A 14,980-nucleotide genomic window follows, 5' to 3' on the forward strand; every position below is an offset into this window, starting at 1 on the left:
TTTGCAGGGCCGGACGAGTGGCCACAAAGTCTTTCAATTTCTGTTTGCTATGAAAGGTCTTTATTTCACCTTCATTCACAAATGAGAGCTTGGCAGGATATAATATTCTGGGCTGGCAATTTTTCTCTCTTAGCATCTGTGCTATGTCTCGCCATTCCCTCCTAGCCTGTAGTGTTTCTGATGAGAAGTCTGCTGTGAGTCTGATTGGAGATCCTCTGAGAGTAATCTGATGTTTCTCTCTTGCACATTTTAGGATCTTTTCTTTATGTTTCACTGTGGTAAGTTTAATTACCACGTGTCGTGGTGAGGATCTCTTTTGGTCATGTTTATTGGGGGTTCTATGAGCTTCCTGTACTAGGATATCTCTGTCCTTCTCCAAACCTGGAAAGTTCTCTGCTAGTATCTCACTAAAAAGGCCTTCCAATCCTTTCTCTCTCTCCATGCCTTCAGGAACTCCTAGAACTCGAATGTTGGTTTTTTTAATAGTATCCTGTAGATTCCCAACAATATTTTTTAGGTTTCTAATTTCCTCTTCTTTTCTTTGGTTTGACTGTATGTTTTCCTGTGCTCTATCTTCTAAGTCCGATATTCTCTCTTCTGCTTCACCCATTCTGTTTTTAAGGCTTTCTAATGTGTTTGTCATTTGATCTATTGAGCTCTTCATTTCATTTTGATTTCTCTTCACTATAACACTTTCCTGTTCTACTAGTTTCTGAGTTTCATTTTGACTCTTCCTTAAAATTTCATTTTCACGAGAGAGATTTTCAATCTTGTCCATTAAGGATTTCTGTAGTTCAAGGATTTGCTTTTGAAAACTTCTAAATGTTCTTATCATAAATTTTTTGAAATCCGTATCTTGCATTTCTTCTATCTCATCATCTTCATACTCTTGGCTTGGGGTGTTTTGCTTATTTGGAGGCATCATAGTGTCATCGTTGATCTTGCTCCCTCTATTTCTGTGTTTGTTACTCAGCATAGTTAATTCTTCTTGCGTCACTGTGTGTTTTTTTTTCTTTTTTTTTTTTTATACTGTGTCCGTGTTAAGTGGACTGCCTGCTGTTGGAGGAGCCTTGGAGGCTTGAGATGGGTGTGGCCTGAGAGCTCTGCCTGGTTCTTCCTGGTTAAGGGTGTGCAAAGGTGACACCCTCAGGTTATGCGTGGTAAATCTCTCTTTTTTATTTATTTATTTTATTTATTCAGGGGGTAAGTAACATCCCAGGGCATGGCTGTGCAGAATTGATGGTATTTCTCTTCCAGTCTTTGGCTCCTCTGGACTCCCACTGGGTTGCCTAGGCTACTGAATTGTAGTGACTCAGTTCCTTAGCTCTCCCCCATTGATATGTAAATCCAGAGAGGAGGCCTGCTCTTTGTCTCTTGGGAATTCTTCAAGCCTTGCAGCCTTGTAACCTTTGCAAGGTTAGGGGGAAGAGAAACCCCGAAGCTTTTTTTTCCTTCTTTCCGGTAGTGAGTTTGCTGCACTTTCCGGCCCCCCTCTAGATTCTGACCCCCGTTTCCCCACCAATGTCTCGGGTTATTGAGCTCACCTCCCCTTCCAGCGCCGATGTGTGGACTTGGAGCCCTGAGAGTCCCAAGTCTCCCCGCTGTTGTCTGTGTGGCATGCACTCCCCTTGGAGCACTGGCGCGCAGACCCTGGGGCTTCCGTGCCTCGGTCCCGCGACTTGGCTTCCGCGCGGTGGGCGACCTAGTTCTCCCAGTAGGTCCTCCGATTCACAGCCACTCCATCCAGAAGGGTTTCCCCTGCAATATTTTCCTGGTTCTTTTTTCTGCGGCTACCGTAACTCCCTTTTTATTAAACTAAATTTTCCCGGACTATCGGTGCGCGCCCTCACTATTCCGCCATCTTGGCTCTGCCCCCCTATTTTCAGATTTCTGAGATACATTCATACTGTGTTCCACAGTGCCTGCACCAGTTTACATTCCCACCAACAGTGAATCCAATTAGGGTACCTTTATCCCCACATCCTTACCAGCATTTATTGTTTGTTGATTTTTGTATGAAAGCCATTCTAACTGGGGTGAGATGAAACATCATTGTGATTTTGATTTGCATTTCCCTGATGGCTAGTAATCCTGAGCATTTTTTCATGTCTGTTGGCCCTTTAAATTTACTCTTTCAAAAAATGCCTGCTCAAGTCCTTTGCCCACTTATTAACTGGATTGTTTGTTTAGTTGTTGTTCTGTTTCTTGTGCTCTTTATAAATTCCGGATATTAATCCTGTATCAGTTGCATAGCTTGCAAATGTTTTCTTCCATTCTGTCAGTTGCCTCTTCACTTTGCTGAGTATTTCTTTTGCAGTACAGAAGCTTCTGAATTTGATATAATCCCATTTTTTAATTTTGGCTTTCATTGCCTATCCTCTGGGGTCTTTCCCAAGAAGTCTTCAGCTATGCCACTGTCTTGCAGAGATGGAACAGAATAGAAATTCCAGAAATCAATCCATGCATGTACAACCAACTTATCTTTGATAAAGGGGCTAAATCAATCACAAGGACAGTCTCTTCTACAAATGGTGCTGGGAAAACTGGATCCCCATGTGCAGAAGTATGAAACAATACCCCTACTGACACCTTATAAAAAAATCCATGCAAAGTGGACCAAAGACCTAAGTCTATGACCCAATACCACTTTTCTTTTGTTATCTTCCTGTGGTCAAATCAGCACATCTTTTCCTTTTCAGTCATCTCGGATTTCCAATCATAACATTTTTGTAAGAAAAATTACACATTCTGTTTTAGATAGATTAAGACTGAGATATATCTCGGGAAGGTTCCAAGATGGTAGAAGAGGGAGGAAGCTTACTGCTCTAGCCCAGGAGAAGGCAGTCTAGAAAAACTAGAGATAATAGTAGTCCCAGGGAAGAGTTAGGGAAAAAATGGCAGAGTAAGCTCTATCATAATTAGAGGGGCACAGTGGACCTACATGGAGGGCGTGGGTACCCATGGCTCAGGACTCCAACAGCTGAGAGCCTACATACCAGCACTGGAAAGCGAGGGGAGACCAGACGGCAGCAGCCCAAGCCACTGGCAAAAAAGCAGCTGGAAAAGCATAGAGAGAACAAAAAAACCCCATGGGGGAAAGTGCACCAGCCAAACTAGAGGAGAAAAATAAAACAACAACAACAAAAGGATTGGATGAACACATTTCTCTTCAATCACTTTACAAAGGTGTACTGTGGCAAGCTGATAGAGTGGCAGCATTTTGGACATATATAACAGATGTGCCAGCTCATGTCTGTGCCCGGCAATAGGCTGAGAAGAGACTCCTGACTCTGGTGGGGAGAAATAACAGGAGGCTATGAGCTTATGACTGTATGAAGCTTCTGAACTGGGACTTTGAAAAAACTGAGGGTGTGTGGGAGAACTCACAGTGTGGCTGAGATTTTGAGCAGTCTCAGTGGGAGATGCCACAAGCTGGGGGTGGGGTTCCTGGCTACCCAGTGAGAAACATTGCTGGGGAATCTTAACTTACACTGAGGACTGCACAGATCCTTTGTGTGGTCCTTGAGGTAGAGCAAACAAATATTATACCCACTGGAACTAGCACACAGGCACTGGTCTCTGTTGAGGAGAAGAGCTCAGCTGAGCAGAATATATTTCCCTACTGATTAAAAGAAAAGAGAATATTTATGATGCCAAACCTGGTTGTGTCACCTTAGGCATGCCCTTAACCCTGGAGAACTGAACAGAGCTCTCTGGCCCTACCCACTACAAGACTCTAGAGATTCAATGAAAGCAGATAGGCCACTTATCTACAGAGACATAGTACAATGATAAAAGTTACACAAAGAAACACAGAAACATGGTTATCAGTTCATAAGAAGGTAACAAAGAAAATCTCTCAGTAACAGATCAAAAGAGTTGAAAGTATAAATTAGGAATATCTTTTGAAAAATGACAGGGCAATGTCAACACTTATCAATAATAATGGCCTCAACTCCCCAGTTAAAAGGCACAGACTGGCTGAATGGATTAAGAAACAAAACCAACTACTTGCTGCCTACAACACATCTAAGCAACAAAGATGCATGCAGACTGAAAGTGAAAGGATGAAAAAAGATACTCCATGCCAACAGAAATCAAAAAAAGAGCTGGTGTAGCCATCTTAATATCAGCCAAAATAGACTTTAGCACAAAAACTGTTACAAGAAACAAAGAAGAGCACTATATAATGATTAAGGGATCAATTCAACAGGAAGATGTTACTATTACATTTATACGTACCTAATTACAGGGCATTTGGCTATTTAAAATAAACGTTAAGGGATTTAAAGAGACTTAGACTCCAACACAATACTAATGAGGGACTTCAGTATAGAACTTTCAGCAATGGACAGATCAATCAGACAGAAAATCTGCAAGGAAACCGAAGAGTTAATCTATACTATAGGCCAAATGGACCTAACAGATACCTATAGAACTTTTCATCCTTTAGTTGCAGAACACACATTCTTCTCAGAAGTGTATGGAACTTTCTCTAGGATCGACCGCATACTAGGCCATAAAGTAAGTTTCAGAAAATTCAAAAAATTGAGATAATGCCATGCATCTTCTCAGACCACAATGGAATGAAGCTGGAAACCAGCAGCTCAGGAATCTCTAGATCATATGAAAACACATGGAGACTAAACAACATGCTCCTGAATGAGCACTGGGTCATAGAAGAAATCAAAAGAGAAATTAAAAACTTTTTGGAAGCAAATGAAGATGACAACACAACATATCAAAACTTATGGGATACAGCAAAAGCAGTGTTAAGAAAAGTTTATAGCAATAGGTGCCTACATCAAGAAATTGGAAAGGCACCAAATGAATAAGCTATCAATGCATCTCAAGGATATAGAAAAAAAAAAAAAACAGCAAACCAAACCAAAAACTAGTAAAAGAAAAGAAATAATTAAAATTAAAGAAGAAATCAACAAAATTGACTCCAAAAATACAAAAGATCAGCAAAATGAAGAGCTGGTTTTTTGAAAAAATAAAGAGAATTGACATACCATTGACCCAACTAACCAAGAAAAGGAGAGAGAAGGTCCAAATCAATAAAATTAGAGAGGAAAAAAGGGAATGTAACAACAGACACCACAGAAATACAGAGAATCATTAGACATTACTACAAAGAGTTGTATGCCAACAAACTAGGAAATCTAGCAGAGATGGATAGATTTCTGGACACATACAACCTACATAAATTGAACCATGAAGACATACAAAATCTAAACAGACCCATAACCAAGACAGAAATTGAATCAGTAATAAAGGTCCTCCCAACAAAGAAAAGCCCAGCACTGTATGGATTCACTGCTGACTTCTACCAGTCATTTAAAGAACTAACTCAGCTTCTTTTCAAAATATTCAAAACAATTGAGAGGGAGTCCTCCCAAATTCTTTCTATGAAGCCAACCTTAATTCCTAAACCTGAAAAAGATGCAACAGAGAAAGAGAATTACAGATCAATTTCCCTGATGAACGTACAAGCAAAAATCCTCAACAAAATTCTCGCTAATGGAATCCAACAACACATCAGAAAGATCATCCACCCAGACCAAGTGGGATTTATCCCTGGTATGCAGGGATGGTTCAACATTCACAAATCAATCAGTGTGATACACCACATTAACATACTGCTGAACAAAAACCATACAATTATCTCAACAGATGCAGAGAATGCATTTGATAAAATACAACACCCTTTAATGATGAAAACTCTAAGCAAATTTGGTATAGAAGGAACATTCCTTAAAACAATGAGGGCAATTTGTAACAAACCCACGCCAGTGTCATATTGAATGGGGAAATGCTGGAAACATTTCCACTGTTATCCGTTGCCACACAAGGATGCCCATTCCGATCATTGCTATTCAATATAGTACTGGAAGTTTTAGCCAGAGCCATTAGGCAAGAAAAAAGGAATTAAAGGGATACAGATTGGGAAGGAAGAAGTCAAACTATCCCTCTTTGCAGATGATATGATTCTTTATTTAGGGGATCGAAAGAATTCCACTAAGAGAATATTGGAACTCATAGAAGAGTTTGGTAAAGTAGCAGGATATAAAATCAATACACAAAACAACAGCCTTTGTGTACACAGACAATGCCATGGCTGAGAAAGAACTGCTAAGATCAATCCCATTCACAATAGCTACAAAAACAATCAAATACCTTGGAATAAACTTAACCAAGTATGTCAAAGATCTGCACAATGAGAATTAACAAAATATTAAGGAAAGAAATTAAAGATACAAAAAAGTGGAAAAATCTTCCATGTTCATGGATTGGAAGAATCATTATCATCAAAATGTCCATTCTTCCAAAAGCAATTCACATATTCAATGTGATACCAATGAAAATACCAAAGACATTCTTCTCAGATCTAGAAAAAATGATGCTGAAATTCATATGAAGGCACAAGAGACCTTGAATAGCTAAAGCAATCTTGTACAAGAAAAACAAAGCCGGAGGCATCACAATACCAGATTTCAGGACATACTACAGGGCAGTTGTAATCAAAACAACATGGTACTGGTACAGAAACAGATGGATAAACCAATGGAACAGAATTGAAACACCAGAAATCAACCCAAACATCTACAGACAACTTATATTTGATCAAGGATCTAAAACCAATTCCTGGAGCAAGGGCAGTCTATTCAATAAATGGTGCTGGGAAAATTGGATTTCCACATGCAGAAGTATGAAGCAACACCCCTACCTTACACCTTACACAAAAATCCACTCAGCAGGAATTAAACATCTAAATATATGACACAACACCATCAAATTATTAGAGAACATTGAAAACCCTGCAAGACATTGGCAAAAGTAAATACTTCTTGGAAAAGACCCCAGAGGCACAGGCAGCGAAAGCCAAAATTAACAATCGGATTACATCAAATTGAGAAGTTTCTGTACTGCAAAAGAAACAGTCAGGAAAGTGAAGAAGCAACCAACATAATAGGAAAAAATATTTGCAAATCATGCAACTGATAAAGAATTAACAACCAGAATCCACAAAGAGATCAAGAAACTCCACAGCAACAAAACCTACAACCCATGCACGAGTGGACCAAGGACCTCAATAGACATTTTTCAAAAGAGGAAATCCAAATGATTACTACATTAGTAGTCAGCAAAATGCAAATCAAAACCATGATGAGGTTAAAAATTACATTTAACATGTGTATTTATTTTAGAGCCAGAGAGAGAGAGGGGGGGGGAAAGTAAGAGAGGGAGAGATCCCCCAGTAGTAAAAGGAATCAGTGTCTCCCTAATAGTAAGGTTTTCCATGGAACTTACCTTACCTTCATTTATTTATTTTTTTATTGTGTCTGAGTAGCTTTGTGTCTGTATATCCCAACTAGTGGTTAGCATTGTTGATACTATGAGTATGGCTTCCCTGCATATTTCTTAAATATTTTCTGTGTATAGGAAAGGACATGAGTTTTATACTACTTTTAAGAAACATGAAATGCTTTTATAATTTTAGGGGTTTTTCCTCCATGACTTATCTCAGACCTTCCAAGTTAGCAGTTAGTCATATGAAATAATGGTCATTTAGTCTACTAAATTCCAGTATTTACATCCTTCCCCTTCTCCTTGTTCCCATTGAACAGAATCCATAGAAGAAAGTAGATTGAGTTTTCACAATGGGTGTGTTTACCTTTTGTTCAGGTTATAGGGAGAAAGCTATCAATTCTGTAGCATGAATCACAAAGTAGTGGCTCACTATTACTATCTAGCATATTATTTTAAAGAATAATGTGCATTTGATCTTATTAAATATATTTTCAGTATATTTTAATCAAATATCCTTTAAAAATAATTGGAATTGGATTATACTAGAAGGCGTTGTCTGAGACAAAACTTATTATTCCCATTAACTATATTAACAATGTTCCTCTAAAAACACATTTTAATATAATTTATCTAATTTGCATGCCATCTGTTCAATGTAATAAACACTGAATGACTAATATTCATGGAGAACTTCCTTAACCATTTCCTTACAAGTGTCCTCATTACAGCACTGGCAATGTTGAATGCAGTAGTAATGTACATGGTCAACTGATTTAAATTGGATAAATGCAGACTTGGTACTACGCTGTGCAATAAAATATCCTTTAAGAGCACCAGATTAGACTGCTGCCTTAGCCTGCACACTGATAAATTTTGACCCTTTTCTTTTTGAGCTCTATCCTTGCTCTGGACTTGATGTTTCCAGATGTGTTCACTGATGTATAAAATAGCCCATGTGATGGCATACCAGACTTCCTTAACCCAGCTTGCTAAAGCCTATTGTTGGTGTTTCTTTCCCAGTTTTATGTTCAGGGATCTTGCTGGTAGCTTGGAACTGATGAGAGTGGCAGTATTTACACCATGGAAATCAGCTGCTATTGCAAACTAAGCCTGTTTTTCCCACCACTTCATAAATACTTGTCCTATGCTCCTGCGTCTTCTACCCTTACTTTCCACGTACCATACTAGTTAATCAGCTAGTCTTCTGTTGAATATTATTTCCACATTTTTAGATATAAAATTGTTGCTGATGCCCTCCAAATCCAAATCTTGATTATAATACACTAACATTTTCAAATGTTTCAAATAACTTACTTATTCAAATGCATCTCTTCAAAATAAATAAATTAGTATACTGTTTTTGGCAAATTCTTTATTTACTTTAAACTACATGAATGCACATGGCTTTCTGATCCTAATATTTTTGCTGTGATGTGTTTTTTTCTAAGTCACAGACTTGCATGTACTAGAGGTACAGCATTTATATATTCTCCACATGTTGCTTTCTTCTCTACTGGACATTTTTGGGTAAAAACGTTATCTTGTTGCCCAAAAACATATTTTTCAAAAATATTACTTATAGACACTGGGTTAGTTTCTGGGTTTCCATTTTTTATGATTACTTTTGGTTTTAGACCATCATGTTTTTTTCTTACATTATTAAAAAATAATTATGTTCTTAACATTGTATTTTAGAACAGTTAAATTTTTAAAACATAAACTGAAGTAGTGATAAAAATAGTTTTCATAAATTCCTCATTCCATTTTCCCTACTAACATTTCATATTAGCATCTTTGCCATAATTAATGAACCACACCCACATTCCCCTATTTTTACCCCCCCCAATTTTTTTTTTTATTTCTTCCTACACTCCAGCATTTAGTAATCAACATTCTACTCTCAAATTGAAGTTTTGTTTTGGTTTGCTGTGTTGTGTATGTTTAATTTTGGTTCCAACACATAAGGGAGAACATGAGATATTTGTCATTTGTATCTGTCTTAATTCACTTACCATTGTGGCCTCCAGTTTCACTGGAAAAATTAGTAAAGCAGTCTCAAAACTAGTTTTTGTCTACATGCCAATCTTTACTGTTCTGTCTCAAAAGAGTTGAAAGAAATGCTATATAATAGATTTGAGAAAATACATGGTTATGTAGTCATAATGTGTCATGCTTTAGAATTGGCAGCAAAAGACCATTCTTAAAAACTTTAGTGGGAGTTATTATTATTATTAGAATTATCTCCAATCTGATCACTGTGGCCTCTTACCTATTAGCCTTCTCATCAATATCAATTGTGCAAAAGTAATTCCAGGAATGCAATTAGATAAAATTACATTGGCTGAAGCATGGATAACATAATAACTTCTAAGCAACGTATTTTCAAAAAATGGTAAAACCATTTTTACCCACATTAACTTCAATGTGTTGAAATGTAAGACTTCATATATATATTCTAAAAAACAATTAATGTACAATTAGTTAAAACAAATATTAAACTAATATTAAATATTAAACTAATATATTAATATGGAAAGCAAAGTTAATTAGCAGAAATCAGTGACACTCATAATAATTAAAAAATCATGGTATAAATTAGATTAAATATTATGTGTGTTCACTACCACATGAGAGATATTATTTGAAATCTGAATATTATTACATTGTACAATACATTTCACAGACATGCAATTAACATAGAAATTTTATCTGAAAAAAATACCTTAAAATCTAATGGCACTGTGGCACAGTAGGTTAATCCTCCACATGCGGCACCTACATCCCATATGGGCCCGGGTTCGAATACTGGCTGCTCCTCTTCTGCTCTCTATTATGGCCTAGGAAAGCACTGGAAGATGGACCAAGTGCTTGGGCCCCTACGCTAGTGTGGGAGATACAAAAGAAGCTCCTGACTCCTGGCTTTAACCGGCTCAGCTCTGGCCCTTGCGGACATTTGGGGAGTGCACCAGCAGATGGAAGACTTTTCTCTCCATCTCTCCCTCTCACTGTCTGTAACTCTGCTTTTCAAATAAATAAACAAATATTTTTTAAAAAGTCTAATGTTATTACCTTGAATGAATAATTATGTAAACATTGAACACATATTGTGATTGTTTCCAACAGGTAAAAATACAAATAACTATATAGAATTAACATGTTGATTTTGTAGTACTAGGGTCAGAAGTTATTTGTTTCCATAGGAATTCTAAGCAATGTTGATTGCAGTAGAAATCACCAAAGGATCTGGAGAAAACAATGTTAGTATGAATCATCAAAAAATTATTCAGATCTTTAGATTTTACAAGAAGAAATTAAATGGAGGAAGGGAGAAAGAGAATATCATTATGTTTTTGGAATTATAACTACAAATCACAGGGGATTTTTTAAAAACTAATTTAAAAGTACTAAAGAAGTTTTGGATATTTAGTTAAATTGCAGAAGCATTGTTGAAAAAATTATAAAACATAAAGAAATAGAGGACAAAAAAAATGGAAAAATCTTCCATGTTTATGGATTGGAAGGATTAATATCATCAAAATGTACCAAAAGCAATTTCCAGGTTTAATGTGATTCAAATCAAAATATCAATGACATTCTTCTCAGAGTAGAAAAAAATGCTAAAATTCATATGGAAACACAAGAGAACCCGAGTAGCTAAAGCAACCTGATAAAACAAAAAGGAGGTATCATAATATCAGATTTCAAGGCAAATTACATGGTAATTAAAACAGCCTGGTACTGGCACAAAAACAGACATATAGACCAATGGAATTTAATAGAAACTCCATAAATCACACATTTACAACCAAGTAATCCTTTACAAAAGAGCTAAAATCAATCTGTGGTGCAGGCACAGTCTCTTCAAGAAATGGTGCTGGGAAAACTGGATCTCTGCATGCAAAAGTATGGAAAAAGATCCTCCCTTACACTTCACATGAAAATCCACTCAAAATGGATCAAAAACTTAAATATGTGACCTGATACTATCAAATTACTAGAGAACATTGGGGAAACTCTGCAAGATATTCGTGTAGGCAAAGATTTCTTGGAAAAGACCCCAGAAGGACAGGCAATCAAAGCCAAAATTGACACATGGGATTGCATCAAGCTGAGAAGCTTCTGCCCTGCAAAAGAAACACTCGACAAAGTGAAGACGCAACTGACAGAATGGGAAAATATTTTCAAACTCTGCAACTGAGAAAGGATTCATATTCAGAATCTATAAAGAGCACATGAAACTGAACAACAACAAAACAAACAATCCAGTTGAAAAATGGGCAAAGGACTTGAGCAGGCAATTTTCAAATGGCCAACAGACACATGAAAAAATGTTCAGGATCACTAGCCATCAGGGAAACCCAAATCAAAACCACAATGATGTTTCTCCTCACCCCAGTTGGAATGGCTTTCATACAGAAATAAACAAAGAATAAATGCTGTTGTGGATATGGGGATAAAGGTACTGTACTCCACTGTAGGTGGGAATGCAAACTGGTGCAGACACTGTAGAAGATAATATAGAAACGCCTCAGATTTCTGCAAATGGATCTATTGCGTGATCAACCCCACTCCTAGTAATTTATCCAAAGGAAACTAAATCAGCTATGAAAGAGTTATCTGTAACCCCATGTTCATTGCAGCTCAAATCACAATTTGGTTTCAATGGTATATATTTTATTACATACACTTTAGAGAAATAGATAACTGTTTTACACATAACTATAAGGCAACTACATGCTAATTTTCCTGGAAACCAAATACCTCCATTGAAAAATATTTTGACAACATATACTATTAATAATGGATATATAATTTTTCCATTATTTTAATATGCTTGTGTAGTTTTTTTTATTTCCTAGGTCTTAGGTCAATGTTTTTATGAGATAAAGAAGTTTTTCCCCACCATTTGTGTTCAATCCAGTCTTGTCTCTCTTCTCTCTGTTCTATTTTTTTAATGGGACTCTAATTACCCATAATTTATTCTCAATAGCTTGCACTGCACATAATTGTTCAGGAGACTTCGTTCAAGATGATTGTAATCATGTCAAACTATTGTAATAGGGAAAAGAGATGGAACTTAATTCCAGAGAAATAAAATGCTGCAGGATTTTTAAATGCCAGGTGATTTAATAGAAGTTAGAGGGATGTTGCACCTTGTGACGAGCCATATTTGATGTTTGGTGCTGATTCAAGTTAGGCATTTACCTTCTCACAGAGCCTGGGAGATAGGGGCCCTATCTTTCCTAATGATTACATTTCTAAGAAATGTTGTTAGATATTTGAGACATTCTTGGGTAAACTGTCCAGAACTAGGAGGAGGTTTACATACCAAAAGACAAAGAAAAGTCTAATTGCAAAATTTCTAAAGTAAACCCTAAGAAATGAAAGTCTAGTGGAAAGAAATCTGTGTAAATTTTAATCAAACTAAGCAGAACATCAAGAATATCTTGTTAGATCTTTTCTCCCTTAAACTGCTTATTTCATTCTGTAATGACCCCTGCATAAAATTTTTGGGCTGTGTCTTCCAATTTGCTCATTCTCTTTTCAGATGTCATTTGTTGATTTATCTTCACACTGAAAGTGTGATAACTATTTTTGGCTAAATTTTCAAATTTTAGTTATTTTAAGATTTTCTACTCTATAGTCTGTATCTAACACTTAATATCTGTCATTTTTGGTCTTGAGTGTTATATGGTATTCCAACTGATTTTCCCTCATAGTGGTTTGTTGAACGTACCTGCTTGAAATCTTGATTTAAGTTCATTATTTAATCTTAATGTGAATGATTCTTCAATTTCCCCTTTAAAGCTATCTTCCCAGAGCAGAACCATGTCATGGTCATGCCAGTCCTACTCAAAGTGCCAGTCTCCTCCCAGCAATTCCATTAGTTTTCTTTCACCTCAAGGCTGGCTTTAGACTATGTGGGATATGCTGATAAATTCCTTGCTTCCCCTGTTCTTCCTTCTTCTAATGGTGCACTGACTAATGTTTCTGAGATCTGACCCAGCCCAACTACTCCCAATATTTTCTTTGCTTATTGATTGATTGATTTTGCTTATTTAGGGATGAAAGGAAAGGCTATTACAGTTTTCCCCTATCAGTGCTTTTCTATGTGGGATTACATTTTTCTGCTGTTAGAAAGTCTCAAACTTGTTAAGGTGCTAAATTGATAGATATTTTTCTTGCATTTCTTTTGAAATCTCTTTAATTGTGAGGGTTCTTCCTCTTCCTTGCCCTTTCCCTCTCTCTCCATCTTTCCCATACAGCTCAACTGAATCACTCTTGTTATAGTAATCATTTACATATTCTATACTAAATCTAGTTCCTATATTTAGTTAGCTTACTTGATCCAACATTAACATTTGATGTAAATTAGCATTCACTTTCCTGAAAGATGAATATGTGCACTTATACATAAATAGAGGGGAGAGAGAAAATATAAGTCCAAAGATATAATCATAGATAAAGGTTTATTTCTCAATGACTTCATTTCATCAAAAAATGCATATATACCACATAAATTTAATCTAAATAGTATCTTGGGTATTTCAATACTTATCAAAGTGTTACTTATTGAGACCAATTTTTACCTCATTTTACTAAATCTTTGCCAAGACTCTTTTTCCTTTCCTGTATATTTCTCAAGGTGACATTTTAACACCATAGAAATATCCACTGTTAGTGTTTGCAACCATTGTATGAACTTGTTTTACTAGCAGTCCTACATCATCACAATTTTGTTGATATCCAATGATTTTACAAATTCAACATTAGTACTCCAACTACTTTTTATTCTATTTCAACATATCTATAGCTTAATGTTATATGAAGCCCATTGTTTGTCCTTACACTCTTTACATTCATTCTTTTTCTATCCCCACATTGTTTAGAAATAAAAAAAGCTTTAAGAAAAATACAAATCCATATCAACACATTGTTTAATTCATATTGGAGCTGCTGGGTGATTTTATAAACATTTATAATTTTATAAAAATTAATTTGTAAAACTAAATTCTTTATCAGTTCTGGAGAAAAACATTCATAAGCAATTAAATACTGACATTGACTAAAATTACCTTGTCATGCACTTTTAAAAACTATGTTTAGTGGTAATAAGTTCTACTTATACAATTTAACTGAAAGATACATCTTTTAGATTTTTAAATACAGTACATTTTCATCCTGACATAACTTACCCTTTTACCACAGTCAACACTATGTGAAACATTTTGCTGAATTTTAGGACATTTTAAAATCATTGATGAAATACAACTTAAGTGTAATTCAAAGTTCCTTGAAAGAATTTTGAAATTATAATTCTCAGGTTGAGTGTATGTGCTCAGTAAAAATAGAACATCACTAACACATGAACTAAAGTAAAGAACAGAATGAGAAAAACAAAAGTAACATCTACCTATTAATTGTCTTAAATGAATGTGTAGGTATTTCACATTTCTACTCAGTACAATTAAGAAGAAACTGGTTCCAAGATAATCCTGTGTTTGACATTTATACCACAAACTATGATTAAAGCTGGTTATTTTTCTCAGCAATCCATCTCTAAGTAAATAGCAATGGTCAGGATACAAAAAATTATCATGTTCAGCATAAGATGTTCTACATAGTCAAAATAATGAGAACACTTTTAGGTTAAAAATGTAGAATA

The sequence above is a fragment of the Oryctolagus cuniculus genome, chromosome 13 (genome assembly GCF_051225735.1).
Source record: "Oryctolagus cuniculus isolate XC-2025 breed Fujian yellow rabbit chromosome 13, ASM5122573v1, whole genome shotgun sequence".
NCBI classification, from domain to species: Eukaryota; Metazoa; Chordata; class Mammalia; order Lagomorpha; family Leporidae; genus Oryctolagus; species Oryctolagus cuniculus.